The following is a 15,841-nucleotide window of genomic DNA, read 5'->3' on the forward strand; positions in this document are numbered from 1 at the left end:
GGTACACAAAGAATTCATCAAAAACGACTTATAAAATAAGCCATATAGTTTTCGCATGGAAGATGGCGAATCTTACATATGGGAGGATTTATAACAATAGATCATGCGGCCCCGTGTGCCAAACAAGACATCATCGTACCGGGTTACATAAGACCAAAGTTATAATTATTGGGAAAATGTTCCAACCATCATATCTGTCCGAAATTCAGATCTGATTGGTGACGGGACGCCTCGGACTCAAGATGCCTGAGAAGAAAAGATGATGATGCAGGATTCTCAGGATATGAACTACACAAGTAATCCTTGGATCACGAGTTGGCTTGTAAGACATATGAACACGAGGTCAAGACATTTGTGCCCACATAGAATTCTTACATCAAAATGCAACTGAGTTCTCATTTGGAAACCATCATCGAGGGTAACATGGTTCTATGTGTAAATCTAGATTAGCTCTTATGAAGGAACTTATTTTCCTTGATCAAATCAGTAAGTGGCTTCGCATGCTAAGAGAAGTTATATGAAGTGAAGATAGCAATCCTTCAAAACATATAACACTTCACACATGCGTGAATGACTTGGGATTTCCCGAGAAGGAGCGAAATAAAATTTTCACATATTCACGGCGGAAATAGTGCACGTGAACTTTGGGAAAACACTTCTTATATCAAACATATACGCCATGAGCTAGGCACAAAGATAGTGCTTTCAAAAGCTTCATCACGAACCATGGAGAACTTGAGGGTGCGACCGATGGGCTCAGCAACAATCCCTCAAGATTTTGACACATACGAATTTTCAAGTTTTATAATATTGAGGAGATAGCATTTGTAAAGTATAATGGTATAATGTCGCATGCTCGAGGGATCAACAACAATAAACATTGGTCAAAGGGTGCACTCGGGAACACGGAATGAGTAGCACAACCAATGCTAAAATGATGAGTCAACACCCAACACACTAAGAGGAATCAATCTGTTACTAACCTCAAGGTTATAGGGTTGACAAAAGTATTGGAATCACACATCAGAGTTCACTTGTCGGTAGTCTGGTTTGAAACAACACGGGACCAATAATGAATGGTGATGGCGAGAAGTATTACTATATCAAGAATCCTTTAGAGGCGTGCAATCCTCACGACATTCTTGACATAAAAGATAGTAATACTTCAAGGCAAAGGATAACATAAGCTGAAAAGCAAGGAACTTAAGGGACAACACCAAACACAAACATGTTTGTGTTGGCGGGGAGGCAAAAGGTTGTTGATGAAAACACAAATGATCAAGGGGCAAGGATGGCATTTCCCATCATGCATTCGATCGATACCCTGCAAGACCTCGGAATGCTGACGATGACCACGGCATAATTGTCGAGAACTTCACGAAGATGTAATCGATCAGCGACGACATCAAGCAAGGGAATGGTGAAGCTACAGGTTGCCGGAAACACAGTTAAGACTGCTAGCCTAGAATTGAGATTGCCTTTTAGGACCACTAACATGATGCGGAAAGCTCGATGCACGCTTAACGCACAGTTGGAATTGTGTTCCAGGGATGAAGGGTATAGATAGCATGGTCGAGCTCCAACATGACGTTGATGATGTAGCGTGACAGCTTGGAACAACATGATCGAGTACAACCTCATTAACAAGGAAGATTGCTAAAAGTTGTTGAATCGCAATGCGTACTCAATTCAGTTGTCGATGTACTCGCGTGTTCAACAACTCAAACATGAGGGAGCTGGAATTAATGAAAATATCACAGTTGATGAGGAGCTCACAAGAAGTTATATAGCTCCGTGATATTCTCGAGCTACAAGGAATAATATTCGGAGGTAGATCAACATTAAGGCCTGGACCGACGTATTGATCTGAAGAAGACAAGTACTTTAACTCGTCTAAGAATGAAATCAAGGTAGGACAACGTGGTCGGAACCATGGTTGCAAAGTACAAGATCATAGATACCAAATTTAAACCACAAAATGAATGATTATTGATACGAGAAGTTTCTATGATAGGATCAACGTCGTTTCGATGGGCATGAACACAAAGTTCACTACAAGAAATATGCTCATACATGACGTTTTTAAGACGTCGTTGATGAATTCGTCATAAATCTGTGACGATTTCATCCGAGATCATCGTAAACCGTTTGAGGGGATCAAATCTACATATATATTACGACGATGTGAGTCAAAAACGTCGTAACCGCATAAGATGAGATCGTCATAACTTTTACGACGATTATAAAAATGTCGTAACACGTTCTAACTATGTTGACATGTCACTCGTGGGTCCATTCTATCCCACCTCATCCTAGTTTGTGAAGCAACCTACTATTACGTCATTCCAAAAATTCTCGAAAAATTCTCATAAATTCTTTGGATCATATATTTCTCAAATATGTGAAAACCCTTCCTTCCATAGTTCAAAAATAATTCAGCAATATTCATTTTCCTATTCTATTCAAAATAGCACTTTGTGAAGGAAGTGCTATTTATATTTCTTTTATTACCCTCATATTTTTGGGCACTCTTTCATATACAAATCGTTGCCTCATGAAAACTTTCGTAACGATTTGCCTAGTAAATCTTTCTCAGCAAATTTCCAAAGTTTGTGTTCAGCTAACAGCTTTGTGAAGGAAGTACTAGATAGGAATTTCCTGATGAGTTGAATTTTTTCCACATCATATATGTGCCCAAAACATAGCTCTCCATAAAATTTTAGCCCCATCTAACAATCCATGTGAGCTCATCATCCAATCTTTGTTTCTGGTAATATTTTCATTTTGTGAAGCAACTACACTTTATATTGCTTTATAGTTTATGACAATTTACCACGGGATGACACTGACCATATAAACTCACTCCACCAAATTTTAGCTCATTTAATTCAGCCACTTTCTCTCAATATTTTTCCCAATATTCTGTTCAATAGAGAGCATTGTGAAGGAAGTACAATTTTTGTTTATTCAAATTTTATGAAATTTTTTACATTATATTAATGTGCGCAAATTATCATCTTCCTCCAAATTTAAGCTCAATCCAATCATCTATGTGAGCCCAGTTTCAATTACCATTTTCTGTCCAGATTGGCACATTGTGAAGGAAGTGTCACTTTGGCATGTCCAAATGGTATAATTTTTATAGAGTGCCTTCATATGCCCAAATTAACATCATACACCAAATTTCAACTCAATCCATTCATTCATTTGAACCTAGCTTCAACATCCATATTTATGCACAATGTGTTACTTTGCAAAGCAAGTGCCACCTAGATTCATCCATTTGAGATAAAAATTTGCCAAAAGAGTCTCCTTAGTAGATGATCATCCTCAGCCAAAATTTAGGACCGTTGTCTATGTGAATTACCCGCACCGCTAATCAAACACTTGGCTGCTAATTCATGTTTGAGCTTAGTTCAGTCTCCTCGTGAGATTCTTATATTGTATTCTTCTTGCTAAGACCTGTCGAGAGATTGTCCAACCCACCAGACATGCCTATTCCACCTAGAATGCGTGGCAACGCAACGGTCAGGCGGTGACCATGCGACTGGCATGCAAGTTCACGCGCTCTGGAGTTGGGGCCCTCGACCACCATCCAAACCTCGACGTCAAGGCACCACACCATGTATTTTTGATTAAATAGATACTTATATACCTATAAATGATTTTTGGGAAAAATAAAGAGCAAAGTATAATGCAGGTGCAGTTCAAATTTAACCCGCTTCCACCTGAATCGACATAAATTTGTCTTTTTCACGAGAGGTGGATAAAATCTTTTAACACCCAACCATTTTGTCAATTGTAAATTAAATATGTACTAGTATTTTATAAAAATTATTTGGTCCAATTTTGAAACAAATATATGGTAGGTACTTCACAAAAAAACTCATTTTCGTCACTTGAAAAATGGAAAATGAATTTTTCATACAAGGAAAATGAAAATTTCCTTAATCAACATTCTTTGCCATTCCAATATGCACCCTTGTGTATAACATTATATCATTTCAACAAACTATGTCATGAATGTGGCCATAAGATTGATCATTTGGCTTGAAAGCCATGAATCTTCACACATGATAGCCCATTTCTAAGAACACTTATTTAAAATAATTGTCGTATTACTAGTTTATTATTTTCCTGGTAACTTTGTTACATACAATGACACAATGCAATGGTTTTCCATTTTTTTTAATTTGTTTTGAATTTTTCATGGCCATTTCAAAACACGGTCAAAACTACGGGTATGACCGTTCATACCTAGTGGTTGAATCTTGGAAATGTTTTGATGTTTCTATGATTAAATAGATACTTGTGTACCTAGGAATTGTTTTTAGGAAAAATATAGAGCAAACTATAATGTAGTTGCAGTTCAAATTTGACCCGATTTCAGCTTATTTCAAGGGTCGCCTATTCGTCCCAAATAAATGAATTCTTTCCTTTTGGACCGCTTGGTGTGGGCTCAAGAATTTGTTACGTTTAATGTTTGTTTCTAAATATTTGTTAATGAGTAAAGTTTTGTTTTACTAATGGGGATGACCCCTTAGGACACAAATCTTTAAAGCATTGTTTTAATGTATTCTAAAACAATATATTTTTTCTTTCACGGACGACCGATACAAGTTGTAGACATAATTAATGTCGAATATTTGACATGCACCATTAGTAAATATCTTAGTTATTTCTTGAGATTAAGACTTTCTTGGCACAGATCGAGATCAAGGTTGGAACATATATTTCTGAACACATGAGGTAATATTTATGCTACGGTAGTACAAAAGTAAATAATTCGTAAGATCATTACGATTTTAGTTGACAATGATTAAGATATTTTGATGTTTATTTATAAAAACATTTAGACAACGAGATCAGTATAAGTTAGGTCAAGTAGGTCAAGACCACTATCTTCTATATCGTTTCACGTGCATTTAATTAGATACTGCAACTTCTCATTAAACTTTTTGTTGCTCCTAAGTGTATTTTCTTCGAAAAACTCATCTGGTGACCTTTAGTGGATATAGTAACAATGTTGGCTAATATTAATGATAAATAAAGATGTTTTGTAACACATTTTTCTCCTTTTTCTTTTTTTACTAATTTGGTGTGTTGGGGTTCCTTAATACTCGAACTCATGGTGCATATCTATGTGAGCTACCAAGCTTGCTTCTGAAGTGAAAGTACCCTTTGTTTTACATGTATGTATTATTTTGACCTACTTATATGTAATTTGTGCATAACATCAAATGCATATATAATTATGTATTAATCTTACTTATTATATATAACATCTATTCTATTTTATAATGTTGTTGATCTGAGCTCTTTAAAAAACCAAAATTGACGTATCTTAGTTGTTATACATGGTTCATGTTTGTCCTTTCTATATGATATTTGAACTGTGTGATGTACATGCAAATAATCTCAGTGATTGCTATATAATGGGTTTCCTATATAATTGTTTTTTTGGAACGAAACAAATAATCTATTCTTCCCATAATCATTTGGTCAACTAATATTTTATGTATGTACTTTCAACCAACATCTCATTGGATTGAGAAATGGTTTTATTTTCCTTTTAGTTACTACCTTTTGCAATTATTTCCATTTAATATCACACTCCCTCTGTTCCTAAATATAAGTCTTGTAACTATGCCCGTGCAAATGCACGGGTCTACGACTAGTAGATTATAATTATGAATCGGACATTCTAAAATTGGTTAAAATCATATATATTTAAAACAGAAATAATAAAAGAAATAATAATAATGATAACTAATAAAAGAATAATAGAAAAAAGTATTTAAAAAAGAAAAAGAAAAAGACCCCCTGGCCCAACTGGGCCAAGTGGCCCAGCTGACCATCTACCGCCCCGACCCATAACCACCCTCGGGTATAAAGCCCCCGAGGGGGCTAATCCTAGCCGACCCGTTCACCCTCCCCACTCCCCTGGCCGCCGCCACCCATCCCACACAACGCACCCTCTTGCCCCACCTACTCCTCGACCTCTCCCTCCCCCAGATCGACCGACCCCCCTCGTTCCCTGTCTCCCACCGAACCCAGCCCCACGCGCTCCCTCCTCTCGCCTCTCACCCACCCACCCAACGCCCCGCCTCCCTCCGATCCGATCTGCACGAAGGACCTGCTGCGGCTGGGCTCCATGGTGGACTTCCCGGGCTTCGAGGCGCACCCGGTGGACCTCCCGGACGCGGTGGAGATGCCCCTGCACGCGGACGCGGGCGAGCGGCTGCGCGGCGCGGAGATCCAGTTCCGCGGCGAAGTGCGGGGCCCCGAGAGCGTCGCCTTCGACCCGCGCGGCCGCGGGCCATACACGGGCATCGCCGACGGCCGGGTCCTCGTCTGGGACGGCGCGCGCTCAGCCTACTTGGCGCACGCCTCGCCGGCCTGGACCGTGGACCTCTGCGGCGGGCCCAAGGCATTCCCGACGGAGTACCTCAGGGACGAGCACGTCTGCGGCTGCGCGCTCGGCATCCGGTTCGACAAGCGGACGGGGGACCTCTACATCGCCGACACCTACTTCGGCCTCTCCAAGGTCGGACCCGAGGGCAGGCTGGCCATTTGTGTACTATATATATCCATTGCCTCACTTGTTGGTGCTCCCTCCCTTCAGGATTATGGAATTATAGGGGCCGGCCGGCCACTTGTTGGCTACTTTACATCCTATATATACCATCCACTGAACTGAAAAATATTAGGACCCTGTGATCGGAAGGTTAGTTTGTGTTAGTTTAATTTGATTTGACAGGCAAAGTAGTAGTAGTATAGTAGTATAACTGATGCAGTCGTAGACACTATGGCATCAACTGTTAACTGTTGAAGCTCGTGTGCATAAATAACACCTTTTTGATAAATTTTGCTATCTTTATATTACATAATAAACTTGTACAGTATATTTGTACTGTATATATAAATTGCCTCATTAGTAAACTTGAGTTTTGAGTAGACCTCAGGACCCCTACACACAGAACAACTGCTAACTGAAAACACTAGGGCCCTGTTTCTTGTTTTGATGGAAAACACTAGGGCCGCAGCGGTGGGCCTCTTTGATTCCCAGAGGCTCCATCTTGGCGGGTTTTCTCTCAAAGATCTTGCTGCCAATGTTGTGCCATACGAAGAGGTTAGCGCTTCTTGGCCTTTGTGTTGGAATTATGCCCTAGAGGCAATAATAAATATAGTTATTATTATAATTCCTGTATCAAGATAATCGTTTATTATCCATGCTATAATTGTATTGAATGAAGACTCATTTACATGTGTGGATACATAGACAAAACACTGTCCCTAGCAAGCCTCTAGTTGGCTAGCCAGTTGATCAAAGATAGTCAGTGTCTTCTGATTATGAACAAGGTGTTGTTGCTTGATAACTGGATCACGTCATTCGGAGAATCACGTGATGGACTAGACCCAAACTAATAGACGTAGCATGTTGATCGTGTCATTTTTGTTGCTACTGTTTTCTGCGTGTCAAGTATTTGTTCCTATGACCATGAGATCATATAACTCACTAACACCGGAGGAATACTTTGTGTGTATCAAACGTCGCAATGTAACTGGGTGACTATAAAGATGCTCTACAGGTATCTCCGAAGGTGTTCGTTGAGTTAGCATGGATCAAGACTGGGATTTGTCACTCCGTGTGACGGAGAGGTATCTCGGGGCCCACTCGGTAATACAACATCACACATAAGCCTTGCAAGCAATGTGACTTAGTGTAAGTTGCGGGATCTTGTATTACGGAACGAGTAAAGAGACTTGCCGGTAAACGAGATTGAAATAGGTATGGGGATACTGACGATCGAATCTCGGGCAAGTAACATACCGAAGGACAAAGGGAATGACATACAGGATTATATGAATCCTTGGCACTGAGGTTCAAACGATAAGATCTTCGTAGAATATGTAGGATCCAATATGGGCATCCAGGTCCCGCTATTGGATATTGACCGAGGAGTCTCTCGGGTCATGTCTACATAGTTCTCGAACCCGCAGGGTCTGCACACTTAAGGTTCGACGTTGTTTTATGCGTATTTGAGTTATATGGTTGGTTACCGAATGTTGTTCGGAGTCCCGGATGAGATCACGGACGTCACGAGGGTTTCCGGAATGGTCCGGAAACGAAGATTGATATATAGGATGACCTCATTTGATTACCGGAAGGTTTTCGGAGTTACCGGGAATGTACCGGGAATGACGAATGGGTTCCGGGAGTTCACCGGGGGGGGGGGGCAACCCACCCCGGGGAAGCCCATAGGCCTTGAGGGTGGCGCACCAGCCCTTAGTGGGCTGGTGGGACAGCCCAAAAGGGCCCTATGCGCATTGGAAGAAAAATCAAAGAGAAAGAAAAAAAAGGAAGAGGTGGGAAGGAAAGGAAGGACTCCCACCCACCAAACCAAGTCCAACTCGGTTTGGGGGGGGGGAGACCTTCCCCCCTTGGCTCGGCCGACCCCCTTGGGGCTCCTTGGTTTGAGACGACTTTTCCACGGCAGCCCGACCACATACCTCCACGGTTTTTCCTCTAGATCGCGTTCTGCGGAGCTCGGGCGGAGCCCTGCTGAGACGAGATCATCACCAACCTCCGGAGCACCGTCACGCTGCCGGAGAACTCTTATAACTCTCTGTCTCTCTTGCTGGATCAAGAAGGCTGAGATCATCGTCGAGCTGTACGTGTGCTGAATGCGGAGGTGCCGTCCATTCGGTACTAGATCGCGGGACTGATCGCGGGATTGTTCGCGGGGCGGATCGAGGGACGTGAGGACGTTCCACTACATCAACCGCGTTCACTAACACTTCTGCTGTACGGTCTACAAGCGTACGTAGATCACTCATCCCCTCTCGTAGATGGACATCACCATGATAGATCTTCGTGCGTGTAGGAAATTTTTTGTTTCCCATGCGACGTTCCCCAACAGTGGCATCATGAGCTAGGTTCATGCGTAGATGTCTTCTCGAGTAGAACACAAAAGTTTTTGTGGGCGGTGATGTGCGTTTTGCTACCCTCCTTAGTCTTTTCTTGATTCTACGGTATTGTTGGATTGAAGCAGCTTGGACCGACATTACTCGTACGCTTACGAGAGACTGGTTTCATCGCTACGAGTAACCCAGTTGCTCAAAGATGACTGGCAAGTGTCGGTTTCTCCAACTTTAGTTGAATCGGATTTGACCGAGGAGGTCCTTGGATGAGGTTAAATAGCAACTCATATATCTCCGTTGTGGTGTTTGCGTAAGTAAGATGCGATCCTACTAGATACCCGTGGTCACCACGTAAAACATGCAACAACAAAATTAGAGGACGTCTAACTTGTTTTTGCAGGGTATGCTTGTGATGTGATATGGCCAACGATGTGATGTGATATATTGGATGTATGAGATGATCATGTTGTAATAGATAATATCGACTTGCACGTCGATGGTACGGCAACCGGCAGGAGCCATAGGGTTGTCTTTATACTAATATTTGTGCTTGCAGATGTGTTTACTATTTTGCTAGGATGTAGCTTTAGTAGTAATAGCATGAGTAGCACGACAACCTCGATGGCAACACGTTGATGGAGATCATGGTGTGGCGCCGGTGACAAGAAGATCATGCCGATGCTTTTGGTGATGGAGATCAAGAAGCACATGATGATGGCCATATCATGTCACTTATGAATTGCTTGTGATGTTAATCCTTTTATGCACCTTATTTTGCTTAGAACGTCGGTAGCATTATGAGGTGATCTCTCACTAAAATTTCAAGACGAAATTGTGTTCTCCCCGACTGTGCACCGTTGCTACAGTTCATCGTTTCGAGACACCACGTGATGATCGGGTGTGATAGACTCAACGTTCACATACAACGGGTGCAAAACAGTTGCGCACGCGGAACACTCGGGTTAAGCTTGACAAGCCTAGCATGTGCAGACATGGCCTCGGAACACATGAGACCGAAAGGTCGATCATGAATCATATAGATGATATGATTAGCATAGGGATGCTTACCACTGAAACTATACTCAACTCACGTGATGATCGGACTTGAGCTAGTGTAAGTGGATCATGAACCACTCAAATGACTAGAGAGATGTACTTTTTGAGTGGGAGTTTAGTGAATAATTTGATTAAGTTAAACTCTAATTATCTTGAACATAGTCTAAGTCCACTTTGAATATATTTGTGTTGTAGATCATGGCTCACGCGACAGTCACCCTGAATTTTAATACGTTCTTAGAGAAAGATAAGTTGAAAGATGATGGAAGCAACTTTGTAGACTGGGCTCGTAATCTTAAGCTAATCTTACAAGCTGGGAAGAAGGATTATGTCCTTAATGCCGCACTAGGAGATGAACCACCTGCTAGGGCTGATCAGGATGTTAAGAACGCTTGGTTAGCACGTAAGGAGGACTACTCAGTAGTTCAATGTGCAGTCTTATATGGCTTAGAACCGGGACTTCAACATCGCTTTGAGCGTCATGGAGCATTTGAGATGTTCCAGGAGTTGAAGTTTATCTTTCAGAAGAACGCCCGGATCGAGAGGTATGAGAGCTCTGATAAATTCTATGCTTGCAAGATGGAGGAAAACTCGTCTGTCAGTGAACATGTGCTCAAAATGTCTGGGTACTCAAACCGTCTAGCTGAGCTGGGGATTGAACTCCCGCAAGAGGCTATCACTGATAGAATCCTTCAATCACTGCCACCAAGCTATAAAGGCTTTGTGTTGAACTACAACATGCAAGGGATGAACAAGTCTCCCGGCGAGTTGTTTGCGATGCTGAAAGTCGCAGAGTCTGAACTCCGTAAAGAGCATCAAGTGTTGATGGTGAATAAGACCACTAGTTTCAAGAGAAACGGCAAAGGCAAGAAGGGTAATTCAAAGAAGAGCGGCAAGCCTGTTGCCAATCCGACGAAGAAACCCAAAGCTGGACCTAAGCCTGAAACGAAGTGTTACTATTGCAAGGGTATGGGTCACTGGAAGCGCAATTGCCCCAAGTATCTGGCAGATAAGAAGGCGGCCAAAGAAAAATCAGGTATATTTGATATACAAGTTATTGATGTGTACTTAATCGGCTCTCGTAGTAGTGCCTGGGTATTCGATACCGGTTCTGTTGCTCATATTTGCAACTCGGAACAGGAACTGCGGAATAGACGAAGGCTGGCGAAAGATGAAGTGACAATGCGCGTAGGAAATGGTTCCAAGGTTGATGCAATCACCGTCGGCACAGTTTCACTTCAGTTACCATCAGGATTAGTTATGAACTTAAATCATTGTTATTTAGTGCCTACGTTGAGCATGAACATTATATTTGGATCTTGTTTATTGCGAGACGGTTACTCTTTTAAGTCAGAGAATAATGGTTGTTCTATTTCTATGAGTAACATCTTTTATGGTCATGCACCCAATGTGAGAGGATTGTTCATATTGAATCTTGATAGCGATACACACATACATAACATTGAGACCAAAAGAGTTAGAGTTAACAATGATAGCGCCATATTTTTGTTGCACTGCCGCTTAGGTCATATTGGTGTAAAGCGCATGAAGAAACTCCATGCTGATGGACTTTTGGAGTCACTTGACTTTGATTCACTTGACACGTGCGAACCATGCCTCATGGGCAAGATGACTAAGACTCCGTTCTCCGGAACAATGGAGCGTGCAAGTGACTTGTTGGAAATCATACATACCGATGTGTGTGGTCCGATGAGCGTGGAGGAACGCGGCGGATATCGTTATTTTCTCACCTTCACTAACGATTTGAGTAGATATGGTTATCTCTACATGATGAAGCACAAGTCTGAAACATATGAAAAGTTCAAGCAATTTCAGAGTGAAGTTGAAAATCATCGTAACAAGAAGATCAAGTTCCTACGGTCTGATCGTGGGGGTGAATATCTGAGTTTCGAGTTTGGTGCTCACTTAAGACAATGTGGAATTGTTTCACAGTTGACACCGCCTGGAACACCACAGCGTAATGGTGTGTCCGAACATCGTAATCGTACTTTATTAGAGATGGTGCGATCTATGATGTCTCTTACCGATTTGTCGTTATCGTTTTGGGGTTATGCATTAGAAACAACTGCATTTACTTTAAATAGGGCACCATCAAAATCCGTTGAGACGGCACCATACGAACTGTGGTATGGCAAAAGGCCAAAGTTGTCGTTTCTTAAAGTTTGGGGATGTGATGCTTATGTCAAAAAGCTTCAGCCTGAAAAGCTGGAACCCAAAGCGGAAAAGTGCATCTTCATAGGTTACCCAAAAGAGACAGTTGGGTACACCTTCTATCTCAAATCCGAGGGCAAAGTGTTTGTTGCTAAAAACGGAGCTTTTCTCGAGAAGGAGTTTCTCTCGAGAGAATTGAGTGGGAGGAAGATAGAACTTGACGAGGTTGTCGAACCTCTCATCCCTCTGGATGGTGGCGTAGGCCAAGGGGAAACCTCTGTCGTTGCGACACCGGTTGAGGAGGAAGTTAATGATGATGATCATGAAACTCCGGTTCAAGTTTCTGTCGAACCACGCAGGTCGACGAGACCACGTGCTGCTCCAGAGTGGTACGGTAATCCCGTCTTGTCAATCATGTTGTTGGACAACAATGAACCTGCAAATTATGAAGAAGCAATGGTGGGCCCAGATTCCAACAAATGGCTAGAAGCCATGAAGTCCGAGATATGATCCATGTATGAGAACAAAGTGTGGACTTTGGAGGTACCGCCTGAGGGCCGCAAGGCTATTCAGAACAAATGGATCTTTAAGAGGTAGACGGACGCTGACGGCAATGTGACCATTAATAAAGCTCGACTTGTGGCAAAGGGTTTTTCAGAAGTTCAAGGAGTTGACTACGATGAGACATTCTCACCCGTAGCGATGCTTAAGTCTGTCAGAATCATGTTAGCAATAGCTGCATTTTTCGATTATGAAATCTGGCAGATGGATGTTAAAACGGCGTTCCTTAACGGTTTCCTTAAGGAAGAATTGTATATGATGCAACCCGAAGGTTTTGTCGATCCTAAGAATGCTAACAAGGTGTGCAAGCTCCAGCGATCCATTTATGGATTGGTGCAAGCATCTCGGAGTTGGAACAAACGTTTTGATGAGGTGATCAAAGCATTTGGGTTTATACAAGTGGTTGGAGAATCTTGTATTTACAAGAAAGTGAGTGGGAGCTCTGTGGCGTTTCTAATATTATATGTGGATGACATATTGCTGATTGGAAACAACGTGGAGTTTTTGGAGAGCATAAAGGATTACTTGAATAAAAGTTTCTCTATGAAGGACCTAGGAGAAGCTGCTTACATTCTAGGCATTAAGATCTATAGGGATAGATCAAAACGCCTGATAGGACTTTCACAAGGCACATACCTTGATAAAGTTTTGAAGAGGTTCAAAATGGAACAGTCCAAGAAAGGGTTCTTGCCAGTTTTACAAGGTACGAGATTGAGTAAGACTCAGTGCCGAGCAACTGATGAAGATAGAGAGCATATGCGCTCCGTCCCCTATGCTTCAGCCATAGGTTCTATCATGTATGCAATGCTGTGCACTAGACCGGATCTTAGCCTGGCCATAAGTATGGCAGGTAGGTTCCAGAGTAATCCAGGAGTGGATCACTGGACGGCGATCAAAAATATCCTGAAGTACCTGAAAAGGACTAAGGACATGTTTCTCGTATATGGAGGTGACGAAGAGCTCGCCGTAAAAGGTTACGTCGATGCAAGCTTTGACACAGATCCGGACGACTCTAAGTCGCAAACCGGATACATATTTATTCTTAATGGGGGTGCGGTAAGCTGGTGCAGTTCCAAGAAAGCGTCGTAGCAGATTCTACATGTGAAGCGGAGTACATGGCTGCCTCGGAGGCGGCTAAGGAGGGTGTCTGGATGAAGCAATTCATGACGGATCTTGGAGTGGTGCCAAGCGCACTGAATGCAATAACCTTGTTCTGTGACAACACGGGTGCCATTGCCTTAGCAAAGGAACCACGGTTTCACAAGAAGTCCAGACACATCAAACGACGCTTCAACCTCATCTGCGACTACGTCGAAGGGGAGGACGTGAATATATGCAAAGTGCACATGGATCTGAATGTAGCAGACCCGCTGACTAAACCTCTTCCACGGGCTAAGCATGATCAACACTAGAACTGTATGGGTGTTAGATTTATTAGAATGTAATTCGCATGATGATGTGAGGACTAGATTATTGGCTCTAGTGCAAGTGGGAGACTGTTGGAATTATGCCCTAGAGGCAATAATAAATATAGTTATTATTATAAGTCCTGTATCAAGATAATCGTTTATTATCCATGCTATAATTGTATTGAATGAAGACTCATTTACATGTGTGGACACATAGACAAAACACTGTCCCTAGCAAGCCTCTAGTTGGCTAGCCAGTTGATCAAAGATAGTCAGTGTCTTCTGATTATGAACAAGGTGTTGTTGCTTGATAACTGGATCACGTCACTAGGAGAATCACGTGATGGACTAGACCCAAACTAATAGACGTAGCATGTTGATCGTGTCATTTTTGTTGCTACTATTTTCTGCGTGTCAAGTATTTGTTCCTATGACCATGAGATCATATAACTCACTAACACCGGAGGAATACTTTGTGTGTATCAAACGTCGCAACGTAACTGGGTGACTATAAAGATGCTCTACAGGTATCTCCGAAGGTGTTCGTTGAGTTAGTATGGATCAAGACTGGGATTTGTCACTCCGTGTGACGGAGAGGTATCTCGGGGCCCACTCGGTAATACAACATCACACATAAGCCTTGCAAGCAATGTGACTTGGTGTAAGTTGCGGGATCTTGTATTACCGAACGAGTAAAGAGACTTACCGGTAAACGAGATTGAAATAGGTATCGGGATACTGACGATCGAATCTCGGGCAAGTAACATACCGAAGGACAAAGGGAATGACATACGGGATTATATGAATCCTTGGCACCGAGGTTCAAACGATAAGATCTTCGTAGAATATGTAGGATCCAATATGGGCATCCAGGTCCCGCTATTGGATATTGACCGAGGAGTCTCTCGGGTCATGTCTACATAGTTCTCGAACCCGCAGGGTCCACACACTTAAGGTTCGACGTTGTTTTATGAGTATTTGAGTTATATGGTTGGTTACCGAATGTTGTTCCAAGTCCCGGATGAGATCACGGACGTCACGAGGGTTTCCGGAATGGTCCGGAAACGATGATTGATATATAGGATGACCTCATTTGATTACCAGAAGATTTTCGGAGTTACCGGGAATGTACCGGGAATGACGAATGGGTCCCGGGAGTTCACCGGGGGGGGGGGGCAACCCACCCTAGGGAAGCCCATAGGACTTGAGGGTGGCGCACCAGCCCTTAGTGGGCTGGTGGGACAACCCAAAAGGGCCCTATGCGCATTGGAAGAAAAATCAAAGAGAAAGAAAAAAAAAGGAGGAGGTGGGAAGGGAAGGAAGGACTCCCACCCACAAAACCAAGTCCAACTCGGTTTGGGGGGGGAAGACCTTCCCCCCTTGGCTCGGCCGACCCCCTTGGGGCTCCTTGAACCCCAAGGCAAGGCCCCCCTCTCCCATCTATATATACGGAGGTTTTAGGGCTGATTTGAGACGACTTTTCCACGGCAGCCCGACCACATACCTCCACGGTTTTTCCTCTGGATCGCGTTTCTGCGGAGCTCGGGCGGAGCCCTGCTGAGACGAGATCATCACCAACCTCCGGAGCGCCGTCACGCTGCCGGAGAACTCTTCTACCTCTCCGTCTCTCTTGCTGGATCAAGAAAGCTGAGATCATTGTCGAGCTGTACGTGTGCTGAACGTGGAGGTGCCGTCCGTTCGGTACTAGATCATGGGAC

Source organism: Hordeum vulgare, chromosome 4H (genome assembly GCF_904849725.1).
Source record: "Hordeum vulgare subsp. vulgare chromosome 4H, MorexV3_pseudomolecules_assembly, whole genome shotgun sequence".
In the NCBI taxonomy this organism is placed as follows: Eukaryota; Viridiplantae; Streptophyta; class Magnoliopsida; order Poales; family Poaceae; genus Hordeum; species Hordeum vulgare.